This window comes from Argopecten irradians, chromosome 2 (assembly GCF_041381155.1).
Source record: "Argopecten irradians isolate NY chromosome 2, Ai_NY, whole genome shotgun sequence".
In the NCBI taxonomy this organism is placed as follows: Eukaryota; Metazoa; Mollusca; class Bivalvia; order Pectinida; family Pectinidae; genus Argopecten; species Argopecten irradians.
The window spans coordinates 4,789,954-4,799,542 of NC_091135.1; the positions used below are offsets into that span (position 1 = coordinate 4,789,954).

Sequence of the window (9,589 nt, forward strand, 5' to 3'; positions counted from 1 at the left end):
TTAATCATAGATCTATTTTAGCGTTTATACCTACAGATATAGGCATAAACCACAATGTTTTTATCATATACAGGTACATGTATATTTTAATTAATTATCTTTATTTTCAATCCCTACATTTAAGCATTAGACTATCTTCCTATAGCATCTATGATCTATATAGATGCCAGAGCTTTGCAGACAATCGTCATAATGCGCGCTAGCAAGTACAAATAAATGTAAATACTTAGATTATACACTACAAATCATTATTTTACTACATGTATTTTGATGTAGATCTATATGCACATGTAGTTCTAGTGTTGATACCCAATGTCTTTCACAGACAAATATATACATGGGGATACAGGTATACGAGGTTCCTGCATAAATAACTTATGTAAACTCTAGGCCCAAGATCTGTCGTCATGGCTACCAGGCCTAGTGCCCTTTTCTCCTTTTTCCCCGCATCACAACGTAAGGCGACACCTTACTTTCAAGAGATGATGATCAGTTCGGCGTCACAGGTAGGTATACATATTGTCTTCAACCCCAGGGGGTTCATTAGGATAGCATGCTGTGACAGCCTTCTGTTCCCGTATTACTGCACTAATTATTATAGATTAATTGCACAGCTCGCTGACAAAAATATAGTATATTTTGGAGTTCCATGCAGTATCTTTCTCTTATATATATTCTCATATACACATGGTGACGTGGTCACGTGACATTTACAATATATGTAGTAGGTCACAGTTCAGCCAGGTGTATCAATGCCAAAAATAGATCGAAATGCTTTCTTCTGTCTGTATTGATACCAGCGCTAGGGTGGATGATTTAGGTATTTAAAACTTTCGTCGCGTATATTTCAGTTAAGATAATTATATGCTGATTTGTTGTCTTATAAGTCACTGATGACAACTTAATATTACTCATACTCACGTGGAAATTGGATAAGGTTACTGTAAACATCGTTGTACTGTATGTAATGGCGGCCATTGTTTCGGGTCATTGACCCAGGTATCAGCAGGGACCTTGTAGGGGCATGTATCTTCGCCAATGAGGTGTAACTTCTCAATATATCTTCCATTTGCATCCGAGGGTAACTCTTCTTGGTAATCAAACGACATGATTCGGTGAAAGCATAGCCTGACTTGGGGTCCTCAAAATTCAAAAAAGACCTTTCTACATTTCATACAGCATGTGTATTTTATGAAACTGATGATATCTACTGGGCCCATGAACATATGCTTAAAGATGTTATTGACGAACACCTTTCTATAAAGGAAAAGGTACCCAAATTTAACAAGCCGCCCGCCCCCCCCCCCCCCCCATCTTTTTAACAGTAAGTTACGCAAGGCTGTGTATGCGTTTTTACTTCTTCGTGGACCAAAGTCCAAGCACTTCTGGCCTACAGTCAAGCCTACACCACTGTCTTGTGTGAAGATGACAAGGTGGTCACTGACCAAACTATAGTGTGCGAAATATTCAATTCATATTTTGTAAACGTTGCCAATGGTATTGGGGCTGACCTAAATAGCAATGACCTGTCGAATCATTTTAGTAACCCAGATATCAAAAACTATCGTAGTACAGACACCAAATTTGGTTTCACCCCTATAGAGCCCGCAGAGCTCGACAAAGCAATAAAAACTAAATATCAAAAAAAAAAATAAACTGGAGTAGATGGTATACCTGCCAAAATTTTACAACTTGGCTCTGACCCACCATCACTGCCCCTAACAAATTTGGTTAATTTCTGTATAGCAGAAAATAAATTCCCAGATAGACAAAAGCAGACTCAAGTTACCCCTATTTAAAAAAAATAGGATCCAATGAATGAGGAGAATTATAGACCTGTGAGTGTTTTACCCTCTCTATCTAAAGTTTTTGAACGGATCATCCACAAACCAACTTTGCTCATATTTCGATTCAATTTTTTATCCTTTTCTCGCTGCTTTCAGGAAGGGCTTTGGGTGCCAGACTACTCGGCTGCGACTCCTGAAGGATTGGCGTCAGGCCTTGAATCGCAATAGATATGTTGGTGCCAAGGAAATGGATCTATCTAAGGCCTTTGAATGCCTCCTGATGGACTGTTGGTGGAGAAGCTGCGGGCATATGGACTTAATAGTTCATCATAAGATCTTGTCCGCAGGTACTTCAGCAACAGGCTCCAACGGACTAGTCTGCAGGGGCCCAATACCAGTGACTGGAAGCAGCTGGCTAAGGGAGTAAGGGTCGATTGTTGGCCCACTTTTGTTTAACATTTTCATTAATGACATGTTTTACCAAATAGAAAAATGTAATTTATATAACTATGCAGATGACAACACCCTTTCTTTTGCCAGCAATGACAATATCACTCTTTCAAATACAATGGGAAAAGAGAGTCAGAATTTGATAAATTGGTTTGATAAAAATGGGATGCAGGCAAATCCGGAAAAAAATTCAAGCAACCTGTTTATGCAAAAGAACTGTAAACCTCATCCCTTCCTTCAACATTGGCAACCAAGAAATTCAATGTGAAGGTTCTGTAATATTATTGGGTGTTGACATCGACTCTGATTTAAAATTTGATTTATATATTGCCAACATTTGTAGACAAGCCTCAAAACAACTTTGTATTTTAAACAGAATTGGCTGTTATCTTAGCAAGAAGTGCAAAATCACTATTTTTAAATCTTTTATTTTTCAAACTTTGATATTGCCCTTGAGCATGGCACTTATGTAGTATGAAAACGCAAGAAAACCAGAGAAGATTCAGGAAAGGGCTGTTCGTTTCATTGAAAGTGATTTTACTAGCCCTCTACACATACTGTTAGAAAGAAATAAGTGCTATTTCCTTCATGTTAGGAGAATACGAAGTATGGCCGTTGAAGTTTTAAAGATTTTACTTGGTATTAGTCCACATTATAATGCGTAAATTTTGTAGTCTCACATTACACTTTTAGACATGACTTCACGGCAAAAGTACCACAGGTCAGGACCACAAGTTATGGCAAGAAATCGTTCCGTTTTGAGGCATTCCAGGTGTAGAATAGTCTTCCGAATGATATCAGAATGGCCGAATCCATCACTGTCTTCAGAAAGAAGCAACATTTGTACCAACTACGATTTTTTGTAAATATTGAACTTATTTGTTGCTTTCTGTGTTTTTCCTGCTGCTTTTAATGCATATCTTACTTTAGTTTTGTTTATTTTGTTTTTTAGATGCTTATTTTTATTGCTTGTGTCACAAATGTCAGTCTTATTAGTGTACTCTTAATTATTTTCTTAGATGTTGTATTGCTGTTTTAGAGTATGCTTTAGACCTATCCACATTGATCCGCCATCTTGAAATTTTAGAGTTATCCTCCCTTTGATCGGAGTAAGACACTTCCAGCTTACACCTATCTGCATTTTTGAGTCGATGAATCGATTTTTCCCGATTTGTTACACGTTTCTTTGCTGTGTTGTTGGTAAAACTTTTTGAACTACATATATGTATGTGTTTTTTCTCGTAGATATTGGATAGTTTCCCCACTTTTTCGTTCATTTTTTGAGTGGGCGTGAGTGGATATTAAAAGATTCATTGGAGGGTCCATTCGACTTCATGAGTCCGATCCTACGTCTTCCACCTTTCCGGAGACTGTATTAAAGCATGGCGAAATTAACATGTGGTAATACACTGGTCACTGTAATGTTATCACTAAAACATCTAACATATGTATATAGATTGCAAATTTTAAAAAAGGAACTGTGTATTCTCTAGCAATTCCAAACTTGAAAATCATGATGTCCCTCTACAAACTGTTTTTGCCACTGATTTTATGTTATACATGTAGTGTATGAATTACTTTTAAAGTAGCTATAAACTTTATAGCTAGTTTAAAAGTAATTCGTAAGTGTATGATCCTAATTGGTGACTGATTAACTTATAACGCACTGTGTACATGTACCTTTGATTGATTATAGGCAAGGCTATTATAATATAGGACTCTTTCATTTCATTTGGAATCATTTTTACTCAAAACCTAATACAAGTTGTCAATATCTGGTATACGTGTCATCATTCAAACAAATGAATTACTGTGTGGTTGTTGTTGTATTTGAATTGGACACAGAAAGAATAAACTGTAGATTAAGGATTGTGTATTTTTATTTATTTTTTTTCATTATAAAAATCACCTTTCAAACCAAAAGTATCAATAGGATAACATTTGTGCATACATATATTAATAAAACTGTTAAAACTTACCATCTATTAATAAAACTGTTAAAACTTACCATAGCTGTGCACAGGGATCTGAGAATTAGTCACAGATTATATAATTATGGACTCACCAGAGTGCCCGAAGACCATATTTAGGCTTTTTAGGGGTCTAGATCAAAAATCGGTAAAATTCATACTCTACATAGTACTATATAAGAGTATATAGAGTATGTTTTTATCGATTTTTGATCTAGACCCCTAAAACGCCTAAAATGGTCTTAGGGCACCCTTGTGGGTCCATAATTATATAATCTGTGACTAATTCTCAGATCTATGTGTCACTGTACATGTGCTGTCAATGTTTCTGCTACTTGTAATAGTTTGAATCAATTGTTTATGTGAAGCCAAATCTTACATGGATTATTTGAATTGTACCTTGAAAGGTTTGCTTTCTCCTGAAAGACTTGGTAAATAATGAAGGTCTATTCAATGCAATCAGAAACATTCAATGCCATTCATCATCCCTTTAGTAGGTGTTTAGCACGCTGGTAAGTCAAAGACCCACTATAGACTAATATATGGAAATATAAGTCTATAGTGGGTCTTTGACTTATCAACGTCCTAAACACCTATGCTTTAGGAAGATAAATGTATTCTAAGATAATTTATATTCAAAATGAAATGGAAACGCTCTCTTTACTTCATCGTATTTTTTTTAATGTATTCAGATATACATGAGTGAATCCTGAATATGAACATAGTTTCAAATAAAAATACATTTGAATGATCTACATGTAAATCTTAAAAGTTGGTAAGCAAATGACAACAAAAGGTAATCAGTGGTAGGCGGTGCTCGTCTAAATGAAGATGAAGCTGAGAGAATGTACATGTATGTACTTAATGTGTGTATATTTATGTGAGTTTTATTCCACCGCCTTCATGAAGAAGTTAAAATCTCTTCCATTGTTATGTGTTTACATATTAAAGTACATTGTCAACAATTAATCAACGTATTTAATGTTTAATGTAACTACAGAATCAGGGATCCTATATACAAATAATAATACATGCACATACATCATACCATGCTGTGATACAAATATACTATGATGATGCATGATACTGCAGTTATTGATATAAAAATGCACAGAATAAAGTATTTTTTTTCTCTTTTTAGAACATAGTACATTGTAACTATGCTAGAAATCCATCTATATATGAATCACATTTTAGCCAGTGTGGTACCTTCATACTTCATGTAACACAGAATCAGGGATCCTATATATCAAAAAACGGGAAAGAAAACTTGGCTTATCTACACATGTATTGTATGTATTTTTTATTTATTATATATAGATACAATACACTTACGTTTAGGCTGATCAAAGTTCTTAAGTGACTGATATGTATCTTAGGATATTTTTTTGTAAATTTCTTGTGAAATTTATTATTACAGAAGCTAGCACACGTCCCAAACCAAAAGAAAACTATCTGCAAATCTTGATATTTCCAATTATTTTTTCAAGCTGGCATAAATCTTGTGCATCATCCTCACTAGCCTTACTGAATTTTCCCTTTCATAGAAATGACCATGACAGTGACACACAGCCCATGGCAAACTGTAGAAAAATATTAACACTTAGTATAATATGTAAGGCACTTCATAAATAATGATGATTGTAGGAGAATTGGAAGACATACTCGTTTGTTATTTGATATGGAATACGGATGGATAATACATTAGATATTTATGAAAAATGATTGTTTTATATTCTCTTTCAGACATGGATACATAACCTATACTCTTTTCTATTCAGTGACATATTCCCTACCATTGCTTCCAGAAATGGTTAATTATTATCCAGGTTAGTTTCAAGTAAGGATTTATAAGTGTCCAAGTCATTGGTTTGAAGATTTTATTGCTCTCAAATGACTGTGACATGGCCTTGGACTAGTATAAAACAAAGTCTCAGAAGTGTACATACATTGTAATAACCAAATATGCATTATATATTATATATACCAGGAATAAAATCTAGACTAGGTTTTTATAATAAACTATAGTCCTTTTAAATTTGGGAAAAGTTTATAATAGCGGCATAATTGGATATTTGACCATTCTCATTTTGGTAGAAAATTATCATTTTTGAAGAAGTGTTGTAACACCTAGAATTTTATTGCAAGATTCAGTAAAAAAATTTGTTTTAGCTCCATCATAAAAAAGCTTAAGTTTATCGTAGATATATGTAGAAGATGTATGATAAATATGAAAACATTTACAACCATACATGTAAGTCTTAAAATGTGCTGAAAATAAGACAAATGGGCAATTTTTTTTCACAAAAGTGTTTTTTAGCTTCAAAAGGCGATTTCTTAAGTTTAGAGGAGAATTTCAGGCATTAAATTTAATTGTTGTAAAAACATAGACATACACTTTCGAATGTTGTCTGCATCTACATTTGTACATGTTTTGATGTACATAATAACTATTCATTTAATTAAAGACTGTATAGGAAGATAGATTTAAGATTAAATATTTAAACCATGCATACTTTCAGATGTGGTTTATTAGATGACAACTTCAGTCCACATGCTCATATTTAAAGTTTATTCCAATTGGTTATGATAGTGGGAAATGTTTACATACATACAGTATAGTGTACATAACACAATTTAACAAAATGTTGTTAGGGTAACATTAAATACTTTATTCAGTTCAAACACATAAGTTTCACATTCTATCAATAATAATTAGCATAAGCATAGAATTTTATAGCATAAAGGGGTATTTTTCATCAAGAACCGTACATGTAAATGGTGAGAGGTCAAACTCTACATGTGCCATGGTCGAAGACACAATATTTATTGATCTATTTCACTGAAAACGGCTACTTGTAAGTGTTAGAATTAAATCAAAGATCTTGCACACAAATAGACTTTGTACAGTGTAATACCGCCATTATCACACTACCGACGACTTTGAATCGTTTGTATTAGATATGACTTGACAGTTAACAATATTCTTTCACGTGGTTTAACCAACAGTTCAAGATCCAAACGTAACACACATGTACCTCTAAAGTTTCGTAATTAACGTGTTTTACGCGAAAGATCTACTACTAACAATTCTCATCCATGTAAACCGGAAGTTGCTTATCCCGACCCCACTATCGCTTTTCAAAGGGCGATAATAAAAAAAAATTAGCATGCACCATGTCAATTTTTAACTTTTGCCATTATTGCATGCATGAGCTTTGTGTTTGCATGACTTAACAATTTAGTGTGCCTTCTGTGATGCATGCTTCCTCTGAATATCTCTGTGATGTCTCTGTTTATTTTCGTGTAGTAAGAACCTCTCTCATCGGGTATTATCACGAAAATTGAAGAAATTTATAATGAATTACAAGTGTTCTAGATCTGAATATTGATATGTTTACTGTAACTTCCCTTTTATATAGATTTGTGTTTCATGAATTGTCTTCGGAAGAACAATTATGATTAATATGAAAAGAGATTTCTAAAATATATGTTATCTAATGATGGATTCCTCTTAATGTAAATTGAATTTTGTTGGGAAAATATTTCATTGAGAGGAATATTCAAATACCATAATCAGTAGTTGAATAGTAATGATCAACATAAGAAAACCAGTTAATTATCTATATTTATCACACATTGGTACATTGTAATATAGGATATGATTATAAAGGAAAATATCTATACATTTATATACATGTACTTTACACCTAAAAGACTAGTACTGGTACTTCAATATCACATTACCTGGCACTTTTGCTCATTTTTTATTCACAGTAAGACCAACATTTCCTTAGTATTACAGTATATGCTCTGAACAACTGTAAAAATGCATACTATATATGGACGTTTAGGAAAGCAATAGATGTATAATTGTAGTTTTGTTAAACACATCACTGTATGAAGATACACATAGGAATTTTAGTTCTGAAGGTTTTGCAACTACAGACATTGTTTTGAAATGCATACTCATTGGAAAAAAGTACAATAAGAAACATTAATTTATGTGTTTAATTCACATAATATGGTAGCAATAGGGAGTTGAAAAGTAAACTGCGAAGTCTACAGTGTAGCCTTGGAATTATAGTTGGTATATATTAAACATATTGTAAATCATCATGTTTTGGAACAATTATGCAAATTTAGAAATTTCTATACCAAATTTGTCTCTGTCTATGCATGCTATATCAGAAATATCATTGCAATATTTAAAAAAAGTGACCACTATACTTTATATCATGATCATTTACCCTAGCTTTTGGATGATTTTGTACTAAAGAATTGTGACCAAATTTTACTTATTTCAGTTTCATGATATGTTGTTAAAATGTCAAATATTGTCTATCTAGTAGTTACTTTTTGTCACTTATTTGTCACTTATTAACTTGAATGTTTACGACAATTGGAGCAACAGTTGGATCTGTCACCTGAATATAGCATTTCATCAAATCCAAAGTATTTCAGTATCTGAGACCGGAGACAGGTGGGGGTGTTTCTACACAAGTCTTGCATGTCTTTTGTAATGCCTGGTCTGTTTGATGCTATGTCATTGTTGTTGTAATACAGAACAGCATGTGCTGCTTGACTGGATCGCCCTGCACGCCCTGACTCTTGCACATATACTTCTCTATTGTTCTAGGAGGTCTAAAGTGAATCACTCTACTTACACTCTTAGCATTTAAACCCATTCCGAGGGCCACTGTAGCCAAGACAAGTCGAAGCTTGGGTTTCTCGAGACACAGTTCGTAATCTTTAAAAAATACGGTTTTCTGGAATAGGGTTATCTCTTGGATCATATGCATCATGTCCCAATTTCTTTTCGATATATTTGAAACAATAACCAAGGGAATCTAAACTTTCCACATACACAATAGTTACAGGAAATTGGCCTCGTTGTTTTTTTAACTTTTCACACAACGGTGAAATCAAATCATCAAACTTATCAAGTTTCCTGATATTTGGCAACCTTGTCTTCTTTTCGTAGAAAATGTTTGGACGGTCAGGGTTACACACTAACTATTTTTACATTTCTAAATTGTAAAATTCTCATGAGGTGATCTAACCCATCTTTTGTAGCTGTTTGCTGTTAATGCGAGGTGAGGAATGTCAGGAAAAAGAGCGGTCAAATCCCCCAGTTTATTGAAACTTGGTCGAAACTCATCACCCCTGTAATTAAAATGTTAAATGTGGGCGTCGCCATCTTTGTTTACCTTACCAACATGATAAAATTTGTGATTTTTCAGAAAATACATCATATGCATTTTTCTTATATTAAACATTCGTAGAACAATAATTATTATCATATATCAAAGTAATGAGGTAATTTAGAAACGAATTAAACACATTAAGTACGTTTTTTAGATGTACTTTATTATTGGGAAT

General features: G+C 33.6%; 1 long non-coding RNA gene and 1 pseudogene across 1 annotated transcript; one reads left to right on the forward strand and one right to left on the reverse strand.

Annotated features, from left to right (window-relative positions):
* Window positions 1–138: 138 nt before the first annotated feature.
* LOC138314207 (uncharacterized) lies at window positions 139–4,213 on the forward strand. Its single transcript, XR_011207345.1, has 3 exons — window positions 139–506; window positions 1,944–2,210; window positions 2,931–4,213. It is a non-coding gene; the product is annotated as an uncharacterized lncRNA (long non-coding RNA).
* A 4,212-nt stretch (window positions 4,214–8,425) lies between these two features.
* On the reverse strand, window positions 8,426–9,257 carry LOC138313679 (ATP-dependent DNA helicase RecQ-like; annotated as a pseudogene).
* Between the last annotated feature and the right edge of the window lie 332 nt (window positions 9,258–9,589).